This window comes from Anomaloglossus baeobatrachus, chromosome 11, assembly GCF_048569485.1.
Source record: "Anomaloglossus baeobatrachus isolate aAnoBae1 chromosome 11, aAnoBae1.hap1, whole genome shotgun sequence".
Taxonomy (NCBI): Eukaryota; Metazoa; Chordata; class Amphibia; order Anura; family Aromobatidae; genus Anomaloglossus; species Anomaloglossus baeobatrachus.
Window position 1 is genome coordinate 142,779,756 of NC_134363.1, and position 27,616 is coordinate 142,807,371.

The 27,616-nt window shown below is 45.7% G+C and overlaps 1 pseudogene; it reads right to left on the reverse strand.

The window, feature by feature from the left end:
• Positions 1-1,624: 1,624 nt before the first annotated feature.
• LOC142256130 (membrane-spanning 4-domains subfamily A member 4A-like) lies at positions 1,625-26,176 on the reverse strand (annotated as a pseudogene).
• Between the last annotated feature and the right edge of the window lie 1,440 nt (positions 26,177-27,616).

Sequence of the window (27,616 nt, forward strand, 5' to 3'; positions counted from 1 at the left end):
TGCGGAGGCAGGCACAGAAGGGAGGAAGTAGTGAGCCAGTCAGTTAGTGAAGCTCAGGGAGAGAGAGCAGTTGCAGAGAGAGAACCTGCGGGCTGTCACTAGTCGGACACCGCCGGTGTAGTGGTTGCTGGCGGGGGAGAACGGCTACCTTGCAGTGCCGCCTGAAAACCACCTGGGGCCGGAGTGCTGACAGGTAGCTGAGTAAGGGGACTGCCTGGTGGACTAGGCCCATATGGGACAGCAGGTTCCCAGAGCAGGAACCCATTTACTAGGCCTGCTAAACCTGCACTTCATCCCCTTCACCAAAACTACACAGAGTCCGGAACCAAGCAGCAAAGAGAGGGCCCATAGTGACAAAACCAAGCAGCCGGAGTTACCTAGTCCAGGCTGCAAGCAAACGGGCCGAAAAGGGGAGAACAGGCGGAAGCAACTTCCCTGGGTGACCACGTAGGACTTCAAGTCTGGGTCACCACAGAAACCAGAGGGCTAGGAAGGCGAGTCAGCAGCCACCCCAAGGTCAGCCTGAAGGAGCCTGGTTCCTCTCTTTGAATATCGCAGCATCACCCGGGTTGACCCAGTGTGACATCTGAAAAAGTGAGTAAAAACCCTGAAAGACATTGCTGTTTGTGTGTGAGTTCTTCTGCGACCTGTGGTACTACACACTTACACTGGGCCCTGGGGCCAGCCTCACTCTCGGGAGGCCACAACAACTGACTGCAATTAACATCACCCCCAGGCATCCCCCTAAAGTGCAGTGGCGGTCACCCCTGACCGCAAATACCGAAAATGGCGTCACAAATTCCCCATTGAAGTTAACCTACCTGTGACCAGAAGTTTCCCTGCATTGTGGCGTCCCAGAACAGGACCAGCGCTCCTGGGATGGCACAGATGTCACTAAGCGGCCACCCAATAGAAGCTGAGGGGTGGAGATGAGCAGGCGGAACATCCCGCCCGCCCACCTCCTTCCTTCCGCATTGCCGGCGGCCGTAGGTACGGTGATGTTCCTCGTTCCTGCGGTGTCACACGTAGTGATGTGTGCTGCCGCAGGAATGACAAACAACCTGCGTCCTGCAACAGCAACGATAATTGGGAATAGAACGACGCATCAACGATCAACGATTAGGTAAGTAATTTTGAACGTTAACGGTCGTTCGTGCGTTTCACACGTAACGACGTCGCTAACGAGGCCGGATGTGTGTCACGAATTCCGTGACCCCAACGACATCTCGTTAGTGATGTTGTTGCGTCTGAAGCGGCCTTTAGTCTGTTTACAACCATCAAACGTTCTGTACCTCCTTGTGAATAAATAACACATATAGCACAGTAAAGACGTAATCCTAGGTACCCAGCCTTATCTAAGAAACAATTAGTCGCTCTGTGAATTACTCTGTAGCTCTGCTTGTTCGATCTGACTATTCAACAACTTATGTAAAGTGCAAGCCACAGCTTTATCTCTCCCACATGCTTTACACTGCAGTTCAAGTTCTTCAAATTGGTTTCAAAGGCTGAATAAAAAGCCAGTGCATGAAAAAAAATGAATAAATAAGACAACTACTACACATAAAATAAAGGAAACAAGCTTCAAAAAAAAAAAAAAAAAGATGTGATCCTGGACGTCTGCGTCTATGTACTTTATTTCTTTTACCCCTTTGTTTATTACTTGTATTGTACAAAATGTAATACGTTAGTGATAGTATATACTGCAGTTGGACATAATATTACCATACATTGCTTATTAATGAAAAATTTGGGCAGTGCATAGGGACTAGAAATGTTGTAAAGTCACAGGTTGTGCATAAGGGGAATGTGATTGATTTGTCTTGTATTCTTCTTGCCATTGGTGCGTCACGACTGGTGACTTCATGTCTGTGTCTTTGGGGCAGATGAGAAGTCTTCTGTGGAGTCAGGAGATAACATCTCTGGTGGGATCAGATGCATGATTTGAGGACGTGGTTTGATAGATGACCACATTCTGAAAGAAAACAAAAACAATTTCTTGCATTAACTTCTGTAGATACAACATCCAAAATGTTAGCTTTTGTTGACGATATATATTTTCTCAGTTTTTAGTGCTTGTAGTGCACAAGGGTGTAAAATTGTGATTGGGCTCTCAAGACTGCAGAGCTTCCCCCTTTTTGTTTGCAGCTTGTGACCCTAATATTGCAGGGCCACGCCCTTTCACCCAAACTATAGTGTCAATGAAAAGATTTGCTAAAACCCTCTTCATAGAAGTGGATTTGAACTCTAAAGGCCCCTTTACACACTGAGACTTTCTAGCGATCCCACCAGCGATCCCAACCTGGCCGGGATCGCTACAAAGTCTCTGGTGAGCTGTCAAACAGGCAGACCTGGCCAACGACGCAACAGCGATCCGGACCTGCAGAACGCCCTAGCTAGTCATTGGGGACGTTGTCAGACCTAAAACATACATCCGTGAAAACCACCGTGAAAACTGTCAGACAGCAGACAGAGTTGCGCGATGAGAATGAACTCGGGTGAACTTCACCCGACTTCATTGTCATGCCACGGCTCTGTCTGTGTGCCGTGTACTGATTAGCGGTCAAAAAGCCCTCCATGTCCGGCGGAATCCAGGATGGTCCAGCGTCGCTTCCAGCTCTGCTGCATGAAGGTGACCGAAGCAGCAGAAGAAACCGCCGCTCCTGTCACCTCCACGCAGCAAATGAAGAGAGCCGCATGATCGGCTGAGCGGTCACTGAGGTTACCTGGATCCAGCGGTGGATGCAGCGGTGGCCGCGGGTAACCTCAGTGACAGCTCAGCCGATCACGCGGCTCTCTTCATTAGCTGCGTGGAGGTGACAGGAGCGGTGGTGTCTTCTGCAGCTCCGGTCACCTTCATGCAGCAGAGCTGGAAGCGACGCTGGACCATCCTGGATTCCGCCGGACATGGAGGGCTTTTTGGGGCTGATTAAAGTGGTGAACCAGGGAATGTGTTTGTGTTTTTTATTTCTAATAAAGGATTTTTCAGTTGTGTATGTTTATTTACTGTAATTTACAGATTAATCATGGAAGGTATCTCGGGGAGACGCCTGACATGATTAATCTAGGACTTATTGGCAGCTATGGGCTGCCAATAACTCCTTATTACCCCGATTTGCCAACGCATCAGGGCAAATCAGGAAGAGCCGGGTACAGTCCCAGAACTGTCGCATCTAATGTATGCGGCCATTCTGGGCGGCTGCTGACTGATATTGTTAGGCTGGGGGGCTCCCCATAACGTGGAGCTCCCCATCCTGAGAATACCAGCCTTCAGCCGTATGGCTTTATCTGGCTGGTATTAAATTTGGGGGGAACCGCACGCCGTTTTTTTTAATTATTTATTTCTATACTCCATAGTGACACGCCCACCGGCTGCTGTGATTGGGTGCAGTGAGACACCTGTCACTCAGCGTGGGGGCGTGTCTCACTGCAACCAATCATAGGCGCCGGTGGGCGGGGAAAGCAGGGAATACGAGATTGTTTAATGAGCGGCCGGCTTTTTCAAATTAGAAAAAGCCGCCGGAACAGTGTGAACGCCGTGCAGCGCTGGTGATCGGGGATCGGTGAGTATGAGAGAGGGGGGACACTTCAGTCACTCGGGGGATTAGCGGTCACCGGTGAATCCTTCACAGGTGACCGCTAATCAGTACACGGCACACAGACAGAGCCGCAGCATGACAATGAAGTCGGGTGAAGTTCACCCGAGTTCATTCTCATCGCGCTACTCTGTCTGCTGTCTGCCGACAGTTTTCACGGTGGTTTTCACGGATGTGTGTTTTAAGTCCCCTTTACACACTGAGACTTTGCTGCACAGCGGGAAACAAAGGATCAAAGAATGGTCCTGAATGATTTGTAGCGATCAGCAACTTCACAGCCAGGGCCAGGTCGCTGATGTGTTTCACACACTGCAATGTCGCTGGGGAGGTCGCTATAACGTCACAAAACCGGTGACGTTACAGCGATGTCATTTGCGATGTTGCAGTGTGTAAAGCCACCTTTACACCATCTATTGGATGAATCCTTAAAGTCAATATTTACCCTTTAACAAACCTTGTTTTACAATTAAAAACCAAACTCAACACTCTGTTTGTAGACACATGTTTCGGGGTGGTTGCCCTTCATCAGGGTCTCTCTGTGCCATTGTATTAAGGTTGTGCACACGGCTTTATATGTACGTGAGACCTAACTTTTGTAGCCACTTAAAATAGGTGGAAGTTACGCCAAGCTGTTTTGGTGAATTTTTGCAAAAATATTCACAAGAAGCGGCCAAGGAAATACACATTGTCCTGGTCCAGGTAACACAAAGTATCAATGTGGACGCCGGGCCACGGTCATGCCAATCTTCTTTCCTCAACTGTAAATAAGCTATAGAAAATCGACAACTTACTATTTCTTGAAAAGACGATCGGCAGACAGTTCTGCAGCCAAACACACTTGTAGATGTGGAAATGCAAAACATCACCACAAAAAGGATTAAATTAAATGATAAAAAAGCATAATAAATAGCCTGAAAGACAAAAAAAAAAAAAAATGAATAGTTATAAATCTCATTTTGCAGAATCAGCTGCAAACATCAAGTACTGACAATAAAAGTGAATCCACCCGCCATGGGACTCCTACTGGACAATGTAGACTGTAGGCACGTATGCTGCCAAAATCTGGCTGATGAGGCGCATGTAGAAGAGGACTTAAGCGGGCTTTACACGCTGCGACATCGCTATCCGATGCTAGCGATGGCGAGCGTGATAGCACCCACCCCTATCGTTATGCCGATATGTGAAGATCGCTGCCATGGCGGACATTATCGTTACGGCAGCGTCGCACGTACTTACCTGCTCGGCGACGTTGCTGTGACCGGTGAACCGCCTCCTTTCTAAGGGGGCGGTTCGCTCGGCGTCACAGCGACATCACTAAGCGGCCGCCCAATCAAAGCGGAGGGGCGGAGATGAGCGGGACGAACATCCCGCCCACCTTCTTCCTTCCTCATTGCTGGTGTGTTGCAGGTAAGGAGAGGTTCCTCGTTCCTGCGGCGTCACACGTAGCGATGTGTGCTGCCGCACGGACGAGGATCAACTTCGCCCAAGTGACAGCAGCGATAATTGGGAGAGGACCCACATGTCAACTAGGAGCGATTTTGGACGTTTTTGCAAAATCGCTCCTAGGAGTCACACACAACGAGATCGCTACAGCGGCCGGATGTGCGTCACAAAATCCGTGACCCCAATGAGATCGCTGTAGCGATCTCGTAGCATGTAAAGCCACCCTTAGGTTCCCTGTTTTAAAACACCAAATCATGTGCAGTAGCAGGGGCGTAATGACAGCGGTCGCAGAGATCACGACTGTGACCGGGTTCGGCAGGGTTAGCGGCCCGGCGCCCGCCCTGCAGAGAAGCAGCCGGCTGCTCTCTGTGACAGAGAAGGTGTGCTGTTCAGTGGCAGGCTATGGGCCGCTACAGGGCCCATGAGTCAGGGGGGCCCGCACAAAGTAATGATGAAGGATGGAGCGGTGCGCTCCGCTCCGCTCCATCCTTCATCATTCTCCCCCTGTGCCTGCGTTCGACCTCTCAGTGTAGCAGAGCGCAGTGACATCACTACTGAACACTGCTAAGCTGATACTGCGGAGCGCGGGACACTGACCGGAGCAGCAGGGAAATGAGGAGAGGTGAGGACTTGTGTGGTTTTTTTTTTTACTCAGTGCAGTGCACAATGACCAGAGGTCTATGGGGGTGCAACAGTATAGGGGCCGCATAATACAATATGAAACACACCTCATACTTGGACTATGGGGGTGTATTATAATACATGGAGGACTATGAGCTGCATTAAATGGAATATGGGCTGGAATATGGGCTGCATAATATAATATGGAGTACTATGGGGTTGCATTATAAAACATGGAGGACAATGGGGCTACAATAAATGGTATGGAGGGCTGTATAATATAATATGGAGGATTATGTGGCTACATTATAATATATGGAGGACTATGGCATACATTATAACATATGGAGGGCTATGGGGTGAATTATAATACATGGAGGACAATGGGAGGTGCATTATAATAATTTGAGGACTATTCGGTGCATTATACTACATGGAGGACTATGGGGGTGCATTCTAATATATGAAGTGTTATGTGGGACCCATTCTACTATATTGAAGGCTATGTGGGGGTCATTATAGTAGTTGGCGAGCTATATATATGAGGGGGGACAAAAATATAAACGTGGGATGGGGAAGTTTTGTGCTGAGGGAATGAGGTTCTTTCTCTCAGCACTCAGCTTTCCCATGTTCTGATATACATCTTTCCCTCAGCACCCAGCTTTCCCATGCTCTCATAACATGGGAAAGCTGAGTGCTGAGGGAAAGATGTATATCAGAGCATGGGAAAGCTGCACGCTGAGAGAAAGATGTATAGCAGAGCATGAAGAAGGTGCATGTGGAGGACAAAATGGATATCAGAACATAGGATTTCAGATCATGGGAAACATTAGTGCTGAGGGAAATAGCCAAGTGTCAATGACACTATCCCATTCTCCAAGTGTCAGCTTCATTATCCTGCATCCCGAGTATCAGTGTCATTATCCCGTACCCCAAGTGCTGGTGTATGGTTGGGGGGGACAGATCCAAACTTTGCACAGGGGCCCATCAAACTCTAGATACATCACTGGTAGAGGGATTTTCAGGGACAGAAGGATAAACGAGGTAGTGGATGAGTATTTCATGGATACGGGATTTCTGAAAAACTCCTGTAGATGTAATGTTTCAGGGGCCCGCTCCTACTATTATCCTTAGTGCATATCTGTATATGCTATGTGGTGAGAGAAGTGTTTAGGGATATTGTGCAGGGACAGTATTATGGGAAAAGTGTGAGAAGGGTGTACAGAATACAGACCGGGGAGTGTGTGTGTGGAGTGCACAGTGTGAAGAGACAGTATAGAAAGGGTGCATTGTGGGCAGACATTATACAGAAGGGGAAAAAAAGTGTGAGGAAAGGGTGCAGCCATTATAGAGACTTGGCAGGATAAGCAAAGCACATTTTGAGGGCACAGTATGTGGCAAAGTATAGAGAAGGGGCAATGTGCAGAAAAGACTCAGTATGTTTCTGGTTATGTCTTCATGTACTGTTTGTAATTTTGGTGATGTAATATTGTAGTTGTGGTGGTTCTGGTGATGTAACCACAAATTAATGATGCTCCTGGTGATGTATCCATATACTGATAGTACAAGTGCATCTCAATAAATTAGAATATCCTCAAAACGTTCATTTATTTCAGTATGTCAATACAAAAAAGGGAATGCATGTAGTATATAGACTCATTACAAAGAGAGGGATCTATTTCAAGTGTTTATTTCTGTTAATGTTAAGGATTCTGGTTTTCAGCCAATGAAAACCCAAAAGTCATCTTAGAAAATTAGAATAATTACCACAAAACACCTGAAACGGCTAACAAATTGGTTAAAATGGTCCCTAAAGCCGGCGTTACACGCTTAGATTTGTATGACGATACGTTGGCAGGGTCACGGTTTCCGTGACGCACAGCCGGCATCGTTAGCGACGTCATTCCGTGTTACACCTACATGCGACTCCGAACGATTGCAAATAGGTTGAAAATCGCTGATCGCTAACACATCGTTCATTTTCAAAATATTGTTCGTCGTTTGGATCGCAGCAGACATATTGGTACGTTTGACACCCTGCCAACGACGATCAATATCCACATGACCACCTTGGTCAAACAATATATCGCTGAACGATTTTGCGTCGCTTGTGCGATCGTTATGTGTGACCGCTAATAAACGACCTATGTGCGATCTCGGCAAATCGTAACTATGATCTGGGCGTGTCACATCGCTAACAAGATCGTCAGATATATCGTAGCGTGTAAAGCGGCCTTTAGTCTGGTTCAGTAGGCTACACAATCATGGGGAAGACTGCTGACTTGACAGATGTCCAGAAGGCAGTCATTAGCACACTCCACAAGGAGGGTAAGCCACAAAAAGTAATTGCTAAAGAAGCTGGCTGTTCAAAGAGTGCTGTATCTCAGCATATTAATGGAAAGTTGAGAGGAAGCAAAAAGTGTGGTGGAAAAAGGTGCACAAGCAACCGGGATAACCGCAGCCTTGATAAGATTGTTTAGAAAAGGCCATTCAAAAATTTGTGGGAGACTCACAAGGAGCAGACTGCTGCTGCTGGAGTCAGTGCTTCAAGAGCCACCACACACAGACGTGTCCAGGACATAGGCTACAAGTGTCACATTCCTTGTGTCAAGCCACTCATGACCAATAGACAATGTGAGACGCGTCTTACCTGGGCCAAGAAAAAACAGAACTGGACTGTTGCTCAGTGTCCAAGGTGATGTTTTCAGATTAAAGTAGATTTTGCATTTCTTTGGAAATCGCGGTCCCAGAGTCTGGAGGAAGAGTGGAGAGGCCACAATCCAAGCTGCTGAGGTCTAGTGTGAAGTCTCCACAATCAGTGATGGTTTAGGGAGCCATGTCATCTGCTGGTGTAGGCCAACTGTGTTATCAAGACCAAAGTCAGTGCAGCCGTCTACCAGGAAATTTTACAGCACACCATGCTTCCCTCTGCCGACAAGCTGTTTGGAGATGGAAATATGATTTTCCAGCAGGACTTGGCACCTGTCCACACTGCCAAAAGTACCAATATCTGGTTTACTAACCACAGTATCACTGTGCTTGATTGGCCAGCATACTTGCCTGACCTAAACCCCAGAATCCATAGGGTATTGTCAAAACGAAGATGAGAGACACCAGACCCAACAATGCAGACGAGCTGAAGGTGGCTATCAAATCAACCTGGGCTTCCATAACACTTCAGCAGTGCCACAGGCTGATCGCCTCCATGCCACATTGCCACAGTAATTCATGCAAAAGGAGACGACCAAGTATTGAGGCATTTACTGTACAGACTTTTCAGTAGATGCCAACATTTCTGACTTTAAAATTATTTTTCCAGTTGTTCTTATATAATATTCTAATTTTCTGAGATAATGACTATTGGGCTTTCATTGGCTGTAAGCCATAATCATCAACATTAACAGAAATAAACATGTGAAATAGATGCCTCTGTGTGTAATGACTCTATATAATATATAGGAATAGATCCCTCTTTGTTTAATGACTATATAATATATGCGTTATTCTTTTTGTATTGAATTACTGAACTAAATTAACTTTTTGAGGATATTCTAATTTATTGAGATGCACTTGTACTTCTGGTAATGTATTCATGTATTGATGGTGGTTGTGGTGCTGTGTTCATGTACTGTAGGCGCTTTTAATGATGTAACTTTTAACTGTTTTACATGTAATTGTCTTTTGATCTGTCTTTATCTATATATTTCTTGCGCATTGGTCTCTATGTTCTTTACACTTGCGCTAATCTAATGCTGTCCATGTTAAATGTGAAGGGTGTGTTTTCAACTAATTGAACCATGTTTCTTGACGTGTATTGCATTAAAATATTTGTCCAGAGACCCTTTTTACACATTCCATGATTAAGCCCTACACAGGGTGAAACGCGTAGGAAAGAGCTCCTCTGTCCATATGCCTGTATGTGTCGTTTTATTTGATGGTAAGAAGATTTTAAACTTTCCATAAAGCACTTGTTATTTTATCTCCTAGAGATGCTGGAACATCCTTTCTACTTGCCTTTTAATGATGTACTCCTGTACTGATGATGATTATGGTGATTTATTTTTGTACGTTTGGTATCCTAATGATGTATTCATGTATGTACTATTATTGATTGTGATCCTGTACACATGTAGCACTTCATAGTTTGTCAGGTAACGTGGTTCAGGACTATGCTAAGAAAGTATTGTGCCATTTTGCAAGTCAATGCTTACTACATCTATATTCATAAGTGCATTAATTATAAACTTAAGCACTGTAGCATGTAATAGACTCACTGTGTGGATTCATCTCCAGGAGTCTTTACATGCACACTCATGAGATTTTCATACCCTAGGTAGGTGTACACAATGTGTTTTGCTAATTTCACCTTTACAAGCGCAAAGAATGAACTAAATGCACAAAAATATAAAACACGATTTGCAGTGCATATGTTCCATTATGAGAGATCCCTTCAAGATACTTATGATAAGATGCTCAGAAACTAATTACATGAAGCTTATATCAGCCACGCCTTTCTAATGTCATACTTTCCCCTATAATTAGTAATGTTCACAAAAATTACACAGAGATAGGTTGTTATAAACACAATTTTAATAAAAGAATAACACAAATATGATTCTTACCATAGGAGTAAAAGATCCTAAGCATTGGCTGTCACTTTTATAATATGCACAAAATGACGTCGGCATGATGTATGGGGTAAAATTTGATAATAAGGAAAGCTCAATTGCACTCATTATCATTCCACAAAATGCAGCCAGACAACTTAAAATATTCATCACCAAGCTTGATTTTACCTAAAACACAAAGTGACATCATTACTTAAAGGGCTGTACCGAAGAGTCACATTCAGCTGAAGTGTATTGTGGCACAGAGACCCGTCAGGTCCCTGCACAGAAAGTTGAAGTCAGTGTACCAGGTATTGACATTTTATAGCAGTGACGTCATGCGCCTCCATAATATGCATGCCGATGTCAGCTGCTGGCCTCTGTGCCGGCTACAGAAGAATATGCTGCTTGTTGAGGGAGTGGAGGAAAGTGAGAAGAATGTTTTTTTTTAAATGTTTTTTTTTTTTTAAATGCGTTCGAAAACAGCAGCAGAACAGGGGATATATATTCAATGAAGGGGCTCAGGAAGGGGGACATAACTACCAAGACGGAGGACATATATACATAACTCTATGGGGGACATATATACCAGGATGTGGCCCAGGATAATGGACATATATACCGGGCTGGGCCAAGAATAGGGGACATATATACCAGCATGAGCCCAGGATGGGGCACACATATACCAAGATGGGTCTAGGGTGGGGAACAAATTCACTACGATGGGGACATATATATCATGATGGGGACATATATACCAGGATAGGCCCAGGGTGAGGGACATATATACAAGAATGGGCATATGATGCGTGACATATATACCAGGATGGACCTAGGATGGGGGACATATATACTAGGATGGGCCTAAGATGGGGGACATATATACCAGGATGGTGGACATATTTACCAGGATGGGCCCAGGGTAGGGGGAACATATATACCAAGAAGGGCCCAGGTTGGGAGGACATATATATCACGATGGGGACATATATACCAGGAAGGGGGACAAATACACCAGGATGTGCTCTAGATGTTGGACATATATACCAGGATGGGCCTAGGATGGGGGACACATATAGCATGATGAGGACATATATACCACAATGGGCCCAGAATGATGGACATATATACAAGAATGGGGCCAGGATGGGGAACATATATATCAGGATGGGCCTAGGATGGGGGACATATATATCAGGATGGGCCTAGGATGGGGGACATATATACCAAGAAGGGCCCAGGTTGGGAGGACATATATATCATGATAGGGACATATATACCAGAATGGGACCAGGATGGAGGACATTTATATCAGGATGGGGACATATATACCAGGAAGGGGGGAAAATACACCAGGATGGGCTCTGGATGTGGGAAATATTTACTAAGATGGGCCTTGCATGTTGGACATATATACCATGATGGGAACATATACACCAGGATGGGACCAGGATGGTGAAAATATATATCAGGATGAGCCCAGAATAGGAAACATAGATACCAGGATGGGGAAATATATAGCAGGAAGAGGCCCAGGATGGGGTACATATATACCAGGATACGCCCAGAATGGGGGACATATATACTAGAATGGGCCAAGAATGGAGAAATATATACCAGAATGGGCCCAGGATAGAGAATATATATACCAGGAGGTATATATACAGTATATATGCCAAGGCTGGGGAACATATATACCAGAAGGGGCCCAGGATGGGGGACATTAATCCATGATGGGGGACATATATACCAGGATGGCTGACGTATAAGAGGATGGGGGACAACTCGTATGTCTTTAAGGATTTAAAAAGCTACAGGGGCCCATACATCTGACCAACGTGCAGGGATGGGGAGAGTGCCCAGGTCCAAATTCTGCACCCAGGCTCATTGAACTTTAGCTACGCCACTAGCTGTCAAGTTTGTGTGTCATATGTTACTGTGGGGAGACAATTATGTGAGCACAGAGAAGGCTATGCTTCTGAGTGCACACCATATAGCGATGGCACGTAGCTACCATATACTGTGGCTAAGAGATAATGGAGAAGTCTACCAAAAAACTTTTGCCAAACTTTGTTGTTACCTTTCCAACTGTTGGTTTCACTGAAGCTGCTACCGATAGAGATCCGGAAATAAGAAGCTATAAAAATGAACATAACAAAAATATATTTTTTATTTTAGAGATAAAGTAAATGTGTGGCGCCCCTGAGGCCTCAGTCGCTACAGGATACTGCACCTTTCTTAAGGTTTGGTACTCAACCTGGATCTGGAGGACGTCGGTACCAGTTCCACCACTTACAAATCACACACACAACCAGGTTGCCCTCCACACTGGGGACCGGGCTAAGGTCAGGTTTAAGGCAGTCACCAAACATGGGGTGCCGCCACCCACTAGTGACAGGGACCCGGGAGAGGAGCCGCCACCAGGGGGGGGGTCAGGAGCCAACACAACAGTTAGAGGGTTCTCCAGCAGGAGAGGAAGGGAGTAGACGGTCTCACCGGTGGCTCTAGTGGAACACAGGAGTTTTACCTGTCGCCAAGGGGAGAGCTTAATTGTTCCCTCGGGACCAGTGCAGCACAGGGTGCAGAACCCTATAGAAGATCATAATTCAAGTTGGTATTCCAAAATATGCTGGGACAGGGAGATTGCACGTTTCACTGGCCAACACAGTGCCCAAAGCACAGTGTCATTTAGGATCCGGGGGCTAAGGCCTGAGTCAGGCCCCACTGCGGAGCCACGGCACCTGCAAACGAGACAGGAGTTTTATCTCAATATGGATTGGGGTCCCCAAGTAGCTTTAAGCCACAGGGATCCAACTTACACGACGCATAGAGGAAGGGCCCACCGACCACTGCACCGGACTGACCTCCAAAGGATGCGGGTTCGACGGGGCCCATGACAGCGGGTGACCGGTATTTCCCAGGCGAGCAGCATAACTGTGAGTAAAGACACCTGGAACCGCAAAGACTGTGTGAGCCTGTTATTGCCAGCGCCGCCGCCACACCTCGGTGCCCGCCATTACTACTCCCTTCATCATCCTCCCAGGGGCCCGCTCCACCTGTGGGGAGCAGAAACATCTCGGCTGCTACTACCATCAGCCCCGGAGGACAGCGAAAGCAGTGGCGGCCAACACCTAGCCGCATACCGCATGTGGTGTCATGACAATCAACCACCCATCCACCTCCTATTCCCCTTTATTATGGACACCTCGAGGCACGAAGCTGGGCAGGCCACCCGTGACATCCCAGACCTCCGCACCGACCCGGTGACGAGTAACAGGTACGATACCAGACCTGAACCCTGCCCCCTGGGTGCCACAAACGAGCTTATCAATAAAATAATATGTGATTTATGCATCTGTCATCCTGAGTCACACTTGGTCATGGTTTCCTAAATCCATTGTCAGAAGCGAGAAATAGGTGTAACACCGATGAGATGGATGATGTACTGAGACAATAAGAAGAAGGCAACAACGCCACTGTCGACCTTCATCTTTTCTACTATTGCAGATTTTCATTATTTATTTATTTTAGTGAACAGTGTTTCCCTACTATGATACTAATGACCCTCCATAGGATAGGTCTTCACAATCAGATCAATGGGGGTCAACCACCTGCACCCCCAATGATCAACTGCTTTCAGCTGTGACCAGATGTAAACACTTGTGGGACTTCATTGAGGAAGGAGAGAAAAGCAACCAGAGCCAACACTGAGACAGGAGCTGTGTCTGCGACCACCGCGGACTCTCCGCAGACACCGGATTTATGCCATAGTCACTGATCACAGCTCTTGTGTCTAAGCTAAAAAGCAGCAAGAAACAAATGAAATACATATCAGGTCAGCATTGTAACTGGACATTTGCTTTAACTGCGTATATCTTACCAATATTCCAGTCCATATGGGGACTCCAGTATAGATTAGAAATCCAACATAATTAATAGTATTTGCAAAGGCTATTGTCATAACAATGTCAAAGGATATAAAGATGATTCCTGTAAATATCTGTGTTGTCTGGAAAATAAGAGAGATACATTTCACACATTAATAGTATAACTGTAGGAGACAGTTGTCACGGGTGACAGACAGCCTTGTGGTGTTCGGCTATAGAAGGTCACAGCGTTTGGCTGCGCAAACTGCTCCCTGACCTTCTATTATTCCTGCTTGGTGTATTTGGTATCCTGTGTATCTACTGCTTAGTTTTCATCCCTTTCCCTATAGGACCCTGCAGAGTTCCTCAGCCTCTCAGCTGTTTTTCATCAGCACTTCCCTTTGTGTCTTTATATAAACTCATTTCCTCTTACTCTGTGCTGTTGATAGGTCTAATACTCTTAGCAAGTCTTCAGTGCAAGCAGTCGGCTTATATACATCTGGAGAATTTTTCTTGTTGTTGCAGTTCCTCTCCCTGAGTCATCTGGAGATAAGTTATTTGTTTACTTTCCCCGATTGTTATCCCTGTGTCTTCCTTAGTGCTTAGTTGGGTTGACTAAGCGCTCATCCCATCCACTCCGTACCTAGGGCCTACTTCAGGGTCAGCCAGGGTCCGGTATCCGGCTCGGCGCATAGGTGCAGAACATATCTAGGGTGGTGATGGAAGCAAGGAACCAGCGGTAGGTTTGGTCAGAGGTCACCATCTCCCCCTTCTCTAGGCACAAGGTTTCCCTTCCTTTTCGCTTTGTACCTCCCTGTACCAAGTGTGACAACAGTCAAGTGATAGTACAAAAAAAAAAAATATATACATATATTACACCTCAATGTACATATATAGCCAAGCTGAAATTAACAAATCATATGACATCTTGATAACTTGTCACAGAAGATTATCAAACTTTATGGTTTAAAGAACATCAGTCTCCAGGTCAAAATTGGCCAGTTGTTGCTTTTTATTCCAGCTGCTCCCCTGAGGAGAAGAAACAACTCCCTGCTGCTTGGGGATTGGCTCGGAAACCTAAACTCTGCCGGTCACAGTGGCGTTAAATTCCTGTAGAGTCAGGCTATGCCTCCCTATAGCCAGGTGGAAACTCACCAGCAACAGGAGGATGAAGAAGTGTGGTAAGGCTACAGGAGACAACTTAGGAGAGACAAACTGAGGCTGGGAAGAGCAGAGCGGTGACCTGAGTAAGTAGAGTGGTGATTGCCACTAGTGCGAATCACTGGCGTGACACAGAAGTTGTAATTTGTACAGGTACATAAATGTGTCACGCTAGGTAGAGGGAAGTTCCCAGCATATGGTGAAAGGGAAAAGAAACCCTGTGTCTAGGAAAAGGAGAGATGGTGACCCCTGACCAAGCCTACCTCTGGGCTTAGGGTTCCACCATAGCCCTAGATAGATGCAGAACCTATGCGCCAAGAAGGATACCTGACCCTATATCTGACCCTGTATCTGGGTCCTAGGTCGGGAGCAGATGGGATGAGCTCCTCATCAACCCAACTAAGCACTAAAGGACACAAAGGAATAACAAACAAGGAAAGGAAACCACAACTTATCTCCAGATGCCTCAGGAAGAGGAGCTACAAATACCAACCAGGTTACACCAGAAGAATATGATTCAACTACTTGCTCTGAAGACTTGTTAAGGGTAGAGGACTTATCATCAGCACTGAGTATGGGAAAATGAGTATATATAGACACCAAGGAAGTGCTGATGAAAAGCAGCTGAAGGGGTGAGGAACTTTGCAAGGTCCTAAAGGGAAAATGATTAAAACAAAGCAGAAAAGATTCATAGGATACCAAATACATCAGGCAGGAATGCTAGAAGGTCAGAGAGCAGTTTGTGATACCACATGACTGTCACTTGTGACCCACCTGTGATAAAATGGCCCTTATAAAAAATATGGTCAACAGATGTTTAATGTAAAACCCCCTCAATAGACAAAGCAGGCACTCTTGTCTGGAGACAAAAGTTTTATTTTCAGAAGGGCATAAGCCTTCTTTATCATGAGAACTATTAGGGCGGCGTCACACGCTATGATATATCAGGCGATAGGTCGTCGGGGGGTCACGGATTCCGTGACGCACATCCAGCATCGTTAGAGATATCATAGCGTGTGACAGCTACGAACGACGGTGAAGGAGCAAAAATACTCACCTTATCGTTACTCGTTCACACGTCATTCATTTCCATAATGTCGTTCCTCCTTCTGAACGCCGGTTGTTCATCGTTCCCGAGGCAGCACACATCGCTCCGTGTGACACCCCGGGAACGATGAACACAGCTTACCTGCGTCCTCCGGCAATGAGGAAGGAAGGAGGTGGGCGTGATGTTATGTCCCGCTCAGCTCCGCCCCTCCGCTTCTATTGGGCGGCCGCTGTGTGACATCGCTGTGACGCCGAACGTCCCTCCCACTTCAGGAAGAGGATGTTCGCCGCCCACAGCGAGGTCGTTCGGGAGGTAAGTACGTGTGACGGGGTAAACGACTTTGTGCGCAACGGGCAATGAATTGCCCGTGACGCACAGACGACGGGGGCGGGTGCGATCGCTCATGCGATCGCACGATATATCGTCCCGTGTAACGCCGGCCTTAGTCAGTACAGTTGGTCACAGTAGGATCAGTCAATAGTGTACAGATTTAAAACTTCAGTTCTGAATGTCGGTTTGACACTCAGAATCCGGAGGTAAGATTTTCTCTTTTTGATCAGATGTTTGTACTTATACCTCTTCCCTTCATTCAATATCCTCTCCCATCCATCGGTGACTTGATGAATAAATGTCTTATTTTTTTTTCAAACCTTACATTATAACTACACACATGAACTTTAAATGGATAAATTCTCAAATTCTCCTGTGGGTAAACTAGAAACCCCATGACCCGTTCATCTCTACTAACAACTAGATGGCGTGGACTTACCCCAAGAACTTCGGGTTCTCCGCGGTAAAATGCAAGAACTGTTTTCGGCATGCCGGCTGGAGCATTGCAGGTCTCTCCTTCTTCAGGTCCATTTTCTTCATAATTTTGTGGTCTCACCTGAGAAATAACCACAACCCCTCCTGCATCTGATACCCCTGTGGACATGACTCTAAAAAAGACAACAGTAAAGGACAGTTGGATTGCAATGTGTTATTACTAATAATACTACTACTAATAATAATAGTAACAATAATAATAATAATCACATAAAAAATGTTATTTATAAATTTGTTTAGAAAGTTTTCTTGAGCTTTTCTAATAAGCAGGAAGATTATCAACTTCAACAAAACATAGAAAGATACAAAATAACATATGTAATAAATTTCTTATTATTAATATGTATTATTTTTGGAGTGACTAAGGGGTACTTTGCACGTTGCGACATCGCTACTGCGATATCGTCGGGGTCAAATCGAAAGTGACGCACATCCGGCACCGGTAACGACGTCGCAACGTGTAAAGCCTAGATGAGCCGATAAACGATCGCAATAGCGTCGTAAATCGGTGATCTGTGTAGCGTCGGACATTTTCATAATGTCGCACCAATAGGAGATACGATGTTGTTCCTTGTTCCTGCGGCAGCACACATCATTGTGTGTGAAGCCGCAGGAGCGAGGAACATCTCCTTACCTGCCTCCACTGGCTATGAGGAAGAAAGGAGGTGGGCGAGATTTTATGTCCCGCTCATCTCCGCCCCTCCGCTTCTATTGGCCGCCTGCCGTGTGACGTCGCTGTGACGCCGCACGACCCGCCCCCTTAGGAAGGAGGCGGGTCGCCGGCCAGAGCGACGTCGCAGGGCAGGTGAGTGCGTGTGAAGCTGCCGTAGCGATAATGTTCACTACGGCAGCTATCACAAGATATCGCATCTGCGACGGGGGCGGGTACTATCGCACTCGGCATCGCCAGCATCGGCTAGCGATGTTGCAGCGTGCAAAGTACCCCTAACATCCACACTAATTCGAACCTCCCACTCCCGAATCCAAGACTTCTCCCGAGCTGCACCAATCCTCTGGAACGCTCTACCCGAAGAAGTTTAGACAAATCACAACTTACTCAGCTTCAGGCGCACCCTAAATACGCATCTTTTTAGGGCGGCTTATCACACTCCCTAGCCAAACTAAACTCACATAGTCCCTCTACAACTTCTCACAACATAACTCCAAGTCAAACTCCATGGCACCCAAATGCATCTCAAGCTTCTGGGCAACTGGTCCAGGAAGCCATTATCTATCCCCCATTTCCGTGAGCTGGCTGGATTGTCATTGGAAATAAGCACTTGTACCTTGCCCCCCCCCCCCCATCTCATTGTAGATTGTAAGCTCTCACGAGCAGGGTTGTCTTTTTTTTCCTCTAAATATTGTATTGTCCATAACTGTTACTTGCTTGTATACGATCCTCCTGAATTGTAAAGCGCTGCGGAATATGTTGGCGCTATAGAAATACAGATTATTATTATCAGAGTGCCTGAGAATTCATACTATAAGGGCTCATGCAGACGTTCATGAAACTTGATCCGAGCCGATGGACTGCTATGTACAGATTGTCAGGAGGCTCCTGACCAGAGCTTGACAGCCTTTTAGGCTTACATGTGCCTGTTGAGTTTGGGTAGGGAGATCCATAGTCTATGCATTACGGGACGTGCTCGGATCAAGTTTCATGGACGTCTTCATGAGCCCTTATAGTAAAAATTCTCAGCTTTAGATCATTGGTGGATACATTATACACATTATACCAAACCTTTCTACTAGGCTCACTGAATAATTATTAGGAAAATTCAGCAGGTGCAGCTGCTCCATGAACTGGATAATTTTCCGGAAGCAAAGCATTGAGCAATAGATGGAGGAGGAAGTCCAGAGAAAGGGGATGCCAGTCTTATAAAGGAATTTAAAAGGAAGCATGGAGTACAATTAGGGGATGTTCCTGTGACTGAGATAGAAGAGGACCTGGCCAATGGATGACACTATATATTCCATGCCTCTTATGCCAAAAATGAACTATAAGGTTGCAGGACCAGAAATGGAGCTTCACTGCGGCAAAGCATCAGGGAACATTTTGCTTACTGAGGAAGAGGAATGGTAGATCCAGCTTCCAATTTCCAATAAAAATAAATCTTTATACATAACATACTGTTACGGGTGAGGCACGCATGAGAGACAGTCCTGTAGTTTCCGGCTCTAGAAGATCACAGCATTTGGCTACATAGATTTTCCCTCTCTCTTTAGGACCTTGTGGATTTCCTCACCTTTTCAGCTGTTAATCATCAGCACTTCCCTTTCTGTCTTTAAATCCCCTCACTCCTCTTTACTCTGTGCTGGTGATAGGTCTAATACTCTTAACAAGTCGTCAGTGCAAGCAGTTGGCTTGTATTCATCTGGAAAAACTTAGTTGTTGTTGCAGTTCCTCCTGCTGAGTCATCTGGAGATAAGTTGTTTCTTTACTTTCTCCTGTGTGTATTTCCCTGTGTCTTCTTTAGAGCTTACTGGCATTGACTAAGCACTCATCCCATCCGCTCCCTACCTAGAGCCTATTTCAGGGTCAGGTATTCGGCTTGAGGCATAGGTGCAGACCCTATCTAGGGTGGTGACATAAACCAGGGGTTAGCAGTAGGTTTGGTGGTTTGGTCAGGGGTCACCATCTATCCCTTCCCTAGATTCAGGGTTTCCCTTCCCCTTAGCCGTTTGCTTGGTACTTCCCAAGCGTGACCCATACATCATAGAAGGACATGTTGCAAACACAGGAAGTCATTCATATATGATTTGTCCTGAGGAAGAAGCCATAAGGCTTTAAAAAGTGTAGACAAATAAAATCATTCCCTCTACATGGTTCCTCGTTTCTAAGACAGCGCGGTCTATTAACCCTTTTCACCCAAATCTGAACCACCTGTTACATATTGGGATAGGATCTTGGAGATGGGAATACCCCTTTAAGTAGCTAAATTGTATCTGTCCGCTATACTTAGGGGCCAAATCATGTCTGTATTTCTTAAAGTAACTTTGCCGCCTTTGAACTGACTAATTTCTGAATGTCTTTTTTAAAATGTGGAGCCCAAAACTGGATCCCATATTCTAGATGTGGCCTTATAAGTGATTAAGGCTATGTGCGCACTTACCGGATTTTGCCGCGGATTTTGCCGCGGATTTGCTGCATGTTTCGCTGCAGAAAATGTTCATAACATCTCTGCAGTGAATCACCAGCAAAACCTATTGAAAAAAAATCCTGTGCGCACTATGCGGAATTTGACAGCTGCATGTTTTGCTGCGGGATTCCTGCAGCAAAAACAATTGCATGTCAATTGTCAATTCTTTTCCGCACGTCGCTGCGGGATTTCACTCCATTGACTCCAATGTAATCGTGAAATCCCGCAGGGAATAACGCAGGCAGCAAATTCTGTGCAGTTCACTGCGTTTTCCTGCGTTATTCCCTGCGGTATTTCGCGGTTTACCTGCGGTAATGTACATCGCTTGCTTGCGGTTTTGCAGGGAAGTGATGTCATTATGACAGGAAGAGGAAGCCGTGCAGAGAGTAAAGACACAGATCACAGACACAGACATAGAATACACACAGATCTCACACACACAGACACAGACATCACAGACATAGAACACAGACACAGACATATAGAATACACATAGAAAGCAAACGGAAATATAGAAAAAAAAAACAAAAAAACATGGGCTCCGCTGTATATTTACCGTCCAGCCGAGGTAAGCACACAACAGCGGCCCAGTATTCTCAGGCTGGGGAGGGAGAGGGGCAGGGTTAATGTCCCCCGCCTCCCTCCCACCTCCCGCAGCCAAGAATATCAGCCGCAGCTGCCCCGGGACTGTCGCATCCATTATGCGGCACTACCGGAGTGTCTCCAGCTCTTCCAGCAGCCGTGTAGCAGTGGCAGTCAGGGTAATGTAAGGAGTTAATGGTGGCGGATCACCGCCATTAACTCCAGGCTTGATCATGGCAGCGTCTATGAGACAGCTGACATGATCAACCCGTAAGTAAAGTGAAAAAACACAGACACCGAAAAATCCTTTATTTTAAATAAAACACAAATAAGCCTCCTCGTTCACCCGTTTATTAACCCCCCGAAACACACCGCTCCGGCGTAATCCACACAGCTCCGGCATAATCCATGTCCTGCGATGCTTGCATCCAGAAGCGAGTGACACTGACACTGCTGAATGCAGCCTCGCAGCGAGACAGCAGAGGTAACCACAGGGCATTTCCCACGGCCGGTAATGTGAACTCACTACTGACCGTGAGAAATGCAGCGTGTGCTCACAGGGACTCTCTGTCTCTCTGTCTATCTATCTATTCTTCCATCTATCTATTCTTCTATCTATCTCAGCATGAAATTACTTTTTTTTTTTTTCCAATGTGCTTTATTGTAGTGAATGCAGTAAAGCACATGTACCAACCCGCACGCGGCAAAACCACGGCAATACCGCGAACAATACCGCGGTAAAACCGCAGCAAACCGCATGCGGTTTTCGTGTGCGGTTTGCCGCATTTTTTACCGCGGGTGCGGTAATCTTTCAGACCCTGCGGAATTTTCTTGAGAAAATTCAATTTTCCAGTGCGCACAGGGCCTAATAGAAGGGTAACAATGCATTGGGATCGCGGGATCTAATCTCTCTTTTTATACACCCTAAAATCTTGTTTGCTTTAGCAGCTGCTGCTTGACATTGATGCTGCTGCTCAGCTTATTTGTAATGAGAATACCCAAGTCCTTCTCCTGTTCTGTAATCCCGAGTTTACTTCCATTTAATGTATACGTAGTTATAGGATTACTCCGTCCTAGGTGCATTACTCCAGATTTATCAATAATAAATCTTATTTGCCAAGTATCTGCCCATTCTGACATCTTATCCAGATCTTTTTGTAATATTGTACTATCAAGGTCAGTTTTTAATATCCTACATAGTTTGGTGTCATCAGCAAAAACTGACACTTTACTATCAATCCCATCCACAAGGTCATTAATAAAGAGATTAAAAAGAATCGGTCCTAGCACAGACCCCTGCGGCACCCCACTGCTTACTATAGCCCATTTAGAAAATCAATTTCTATGACTGATTGATCTCAGTGAGAGAAACAAAATGATATTCTTGTAATTCCGATACCTTTTAATGGCTAACTAAAGGTATCAGAACTACAAGATTATAATTTTGTTTCTCTCACTGAGATCAATCAATCCTTTTTCAACTAACATGGTACCAAAACTTTTTTTCTTTTAAAGGGAACCTGTCATCAGATTTCTACCTATTAAATTAAAAGAATCCCGTTCTGCAGCTCCTGTGCTGAATTCTATGAAGGTGCACCTTGGCCCTGACTCCCCTTCCAGACCCCAAAAATAAGTTTATAAAACTTGGTCGTTAGGTATGCTAATTACCTGTGTTGGCTAGATGGGTGGGCTCATTTTCTGCTTCTTTCCCCCCTCCTGCTGCTGATCGCCGTCCTTCTTCCTTGATTGACGGGATAACGCCCTCCGTCATCCACCTCGTCGCATTTTCAAATCTCGCGCCTGTGCAGTTAGGTTGGCTCGCGCAGGCGCAGTTCGCTCTGCCATATCGCGGGCAGAGCAGAAAACAGCTTCCCTCTCTCGCGCTGGTGAGCTAAATGCGCAGGCGCGAGATTATTGGCGGGTACGAGCATGGCGCTGGTGAGGTCATGCACAGCGCTGACCTCACCAGCGCCATGCTCGTACCCGCTCATAATCTTGCGCCTCTGCATTTAGCTCACCGGTGTGAGGTAGGGTTGCTCTGTGCACGATATGGTAGAGCGAACTGCGGCTGCGCGAGCCAACCTAACTGCACAGGTGTGAGATTTGAAAATGCGACGAGGAGGATGGCGGAGGGCGTCATCACGTCATTCAAGGATGGAGGACAGCGATCAGCGGCAGGAGGGGGGTAAGGAGCAGAAAATGAGCCTGCCCATCTGGCCAACCAAGGTAATTAGCATACCTAAGGGCCAGGTTTTATAAAGTTATTTTTGGGGTCTGGAAGGGGAGTCAGGGCACAAGGTGCACCTTCATAGAATGCAGCCCAGGAGCTGCAGAAGGGGATACTTTTAGTTTGGCCAAAAACACACTTCCGCAAAAAAAACGTCCGTATGACACAATCCGTTTTTCGGGTCCGTGTTCCGTTTTTTGGGGCGTTTCTGCGGTACGTATGGCATTCGTGTGATGGCGTATGCGAGCCGTGTGTACGTGTAAAATGCCCGTGTATGTGTGTAAAATGCCCGTGTATGTGTATGTGGAATGTCCGTTTGTGTGTTGCACAATGTCGTTGATACATGTCGGCTGACAGCAGACAGAGTTGCGCGATGAGAATGAACTCGGGTGAACTTCACCCGACTTCATTGTCATGCTGCGGCTCTGTCTGTGTGCCGCGTACTGATTAGCGGTCACCTATGAAGGATTCACCAGTGACTGCTAATCCCCCGAGTGACTGAAGTGAGCAGCCCTCTCTCATACTTACCGCTCCCCGATCACCAGCGCGGCGAGGAACAGCTGTGCAGAGAATACGCGTAACAATTACTTTGAATATGCCGGCCGCTCATTAATCAATCTCGTATTCCCTGCTTTCCCCACCCACCGGCGCCTATGATTGGTTGCAGTCAGACACGCCCCCCACGCTGAGTGACAGCTGTCTCACTGCACCCAATCACAGCAGCCGGTGGGCGTGTCTATACTGTGCAGGAAAATAAATAAATAAATAATTTAAAAAAACGGCGTGCGGTCCCCCCCATTTTAATACCAGCCAGATAAAGCCATACGGCTGAAGGCTGGTATTCTCAGAATGGGGAGCCCCACGTTATGGGGAGCCCCCCAGCCTAACAATATCAGTCAGCAACCGCCCAGAATTGCCGCATACATTAGATGCGATCGCGCTATTGCCTTCATTAGCTGCGTGGAGCTGACAGGAGCGGTGGTGTTTTCTGCAGCTCCAGTCACCTTCATGCAGCAGAGCTGGAAGCGACGCTGGAACAACCTGGATTACGCCGGACATGTAGGGCTTTTTCGGGCTTATAAAATTGGTGAACAAGGCAATTTGTTAGTGTTTTTTTTCTAATAAAGGATTGTTCGGGTGTGTGTGTTTATTTACTGTAAATTACAGATTAATCATGGAAGGTATCTCGGGGAGACGCCTGACATGATTAATCTAGGACTTATTGGCAGCTATGGGCTTTTAACTCCTTATTACCCCGATTTGCCAACGCACCAGGGCAAATCGGGAAGAGCCGGGTACAGTCCCAGAACTGTCGCATATAATGTATGCGGCAATTCTGGGCGGCTGCTGACTGATATTGTTAGGCTGGGGGGCTCCCCATAACTTGGGGCTCCCCATCCTGAGAATACCAGCCTTCAGCCGTATGGCTTTATCTGGCTGGTATTAAAATTGGGGGGGACCGCACGCCGTTTTTTTTAATTATTTTACTGCACAGTATAGACACGCCCACCGGCTGCTGTGATTGGGTGCAGTGAGACAGCTGTCACTCAGCGTGGGGGGCGTGTCTGACTGCAACCAATCACAGGCGTCTGTGGGTGGGGAAAGCAGGGAATACGAGATTGATTAATGAGCGGCCGGCATATTCAAAGTAATTGTTGCCGCGTATTCTCTGCACAGCTGTTCCTCACAGCGCTGGTGATTGGGGAGCGGTATAAGCCGGGGGAAGAAAAAAACCGAGGGCCAATGTAAGTATGACTGAGAAGAGCAGAAAAAAAGGTAAGAATACTGAATTTAATTAAAAAAAAAATAAGATCGCTAGTGTAAAAACGCACACGCACGAAACGTGCTGAACACGGACATACTCCGTGTGCGGTTCGTGCAGGCACGGACCCATAGACTTTAGTGGTTCTGTGCCTGCGTGCTGCCGGCCAAAAACGGACACGTCGTCCGGGTAGAAAAGCGCACACACGTACTTACCACACAGACACACGTTCCGTGTGATTTTACGTGTGTGTGCCATCTACCATTGAATAACATGGGTCTGCGTGTGTACGTGTCTCCGGTATGTGCAAATACGTACCGCACACGTACAAATTAAACGGATGTGTGTTGCGGGTCTTTAAAAGGGAAATTTCAGGTGACAGGTTCCCTTTAAATATGAATTTTTCTAAACGCTGCAATGAAATAAGTCAGAAAATCAAAGCACAAAAGGCAACTTGAAAAAAGGCGCAACTCGTTTAATGAATTTGTCGCAGATACAAAAGTCACTAATTGCATTTCCAATAACGAGACACAGGAGGAGATTTAAAGTTTCTCCCTATTTCCTAGATCTCTGCTGTCAGTGGATGATAACCTTCTTGTTGTACAGACCATATACAGCTGAGCGGTCGGTACAATGTATCAGTTTACTGATCTGATCACAGCAGCATTAACTCTCTCCTGTCCTGACAGTAAACTATGGCACAATGTATCAGTCTGAAGATCCTTAGTAACTGAGTTGTAGGCATGCACGCTCGATCATCACTATTTATATAATGCAGAAATATCAGAGAAGAAAAACCTACACAGTTCAAATGCAAAAAAGCAAAAAAATAAAAAAAAAGTCTATCACTGAGAAGACGAGAACTAAAACTGCCCATAGTAGGAAAACGTTTATCATCTCTGCAATATGTATTGTGAAATCTAGTGACTAATCTGCTTTAGCAATCAATAAAGTGGGAAAAACAAGGTCCAGATTAGCCAAAATATGAATAAAGTTATATAAAGTGGCCTGTGATCTGTAGGATTTAGTTTCTCCCTATTTCCTAGATCTCTGCAGTTAGTGGATGATAGTAGCCTTCTTTTTGTACTGACTATATACAGCTGAGCGGTCGGTACAATGTATCAGCTTAGTGATCTGATCACAGTAGCATTAACTCTCTCCTATCCTGACAGTAAACTATGGCACAATGTATCAGTCTGAAGATCCTCAGTAACTGATTTGTGTGATCTGAAGACTTACCCTGAGATTTCCTCCCCGTTAGGTCAGAAAGTATGGAGGATCTGGGTACAGAAAAGGCTCCACAACCACGTGACTCCCAGCTGGGAGGAGTAACTACATTTTTTGTGTGTTCCTGGGAAATGTGTCAGCTTTTTTTTTCCTCTAGTGAGCAAATGTGGCCCTTTTGTTTAGTATCCCTTTGGTTTGACAGCAATGTTTTGCACTGCTGCCTATGTATACCGGATTTTTGTTTCTTTTTGTCGTTGTTTTTTTATATCTTGTTGTTTTTAGAAAGAAATTCCGACAGCTATAACTTTTCTATTTCTTCCCCAACACAGCTAAACGAGGGATTATTTTTGTGTGCGACAAGTTGACGTTTTCAGTGATTACAATTTTCTTTACATACGACTTTTTGATTGCACTTTATTTATTTTATTTTATTTATTTATTTTTGTTAGTATGGTGGTTGGTTTATTCTATAACGTTCAACATACGAGATAAATATTGTGACAGTTTTGTAGTTTGTGTTATTCTGTATAGTCCGATACTTGTTTTGGGTTATTTTTTTTTGCTATTTTCTGTATGTATACGAAATCTGCGTTTTTAATGGTAAAAATTGTTTTATGGTTTTTTTGTGTTTGTTTTATTTTACATATGCTACTGTTTTTTGTTTTTTTTACCTATTTTAATGTTTTGGGGTTTTTTGTTTTACATACTTTACTGTGTGTTTTTTTTTTTTGTTTTTTTTTTTACATTTGTACTTTGTTCCACTATGGGACATATATGTTATGTTTACTTTGATTGCCCGACTCATGCATTACATTACTTCTGTACTGTGTATGAGATCTATCCGTTTAACACTGAAACAACCTATGGCAGAGCCTAAAGGGCTCTTTACACGCTGCGACATCACTAGCGATGTCGCTAGCGATCGCACCCGCCCCCGTCGTTTGTGCGTCACGGGCAAATCGCTGCCCGTGGCGAACAATATCGGAGGTACGCGTCACACATACTTACCTACCTAGCGACATCACTGTGGCCGCCGAACAACCTCTTTTTTAAGGGGGAGGTTCGTGCGGTGTCACAGCGACATCACATAGCAGGTGTCCAATAGAAGCGGAGGGGCGGAGAGCAGCCAAAGGGCAGACATGCCCACCTCATTGCCGGAGGACACAGGTACGCTGTTTTTCATCGTTCCCAGGGTTTCACACGTAGCGATGTGTGCTGCCTCAGGAACGGCAAACAACCTGCGTCCAGAATGAGCAACGATATTTTGAAAATGAACGACGTGTCAACAATTAACGATGTGGTGAGTATTTTGGATTGTTAGCGGCCGCTCGTATGTGTCACACGCAACGACGTCGCTAACGAGGCCAGATGTGCGTCACAAATTTCGTGACCCCAGCAACATCTTGTTAGCGATATCGTTGCGTGTAATGGGGCCTTAACAAGTCACCATAAAATGGGACCATTACTTGGGATGCCGATAGGCTTAAAGAGGAAGCCATTTTTTGCCCTTTTAA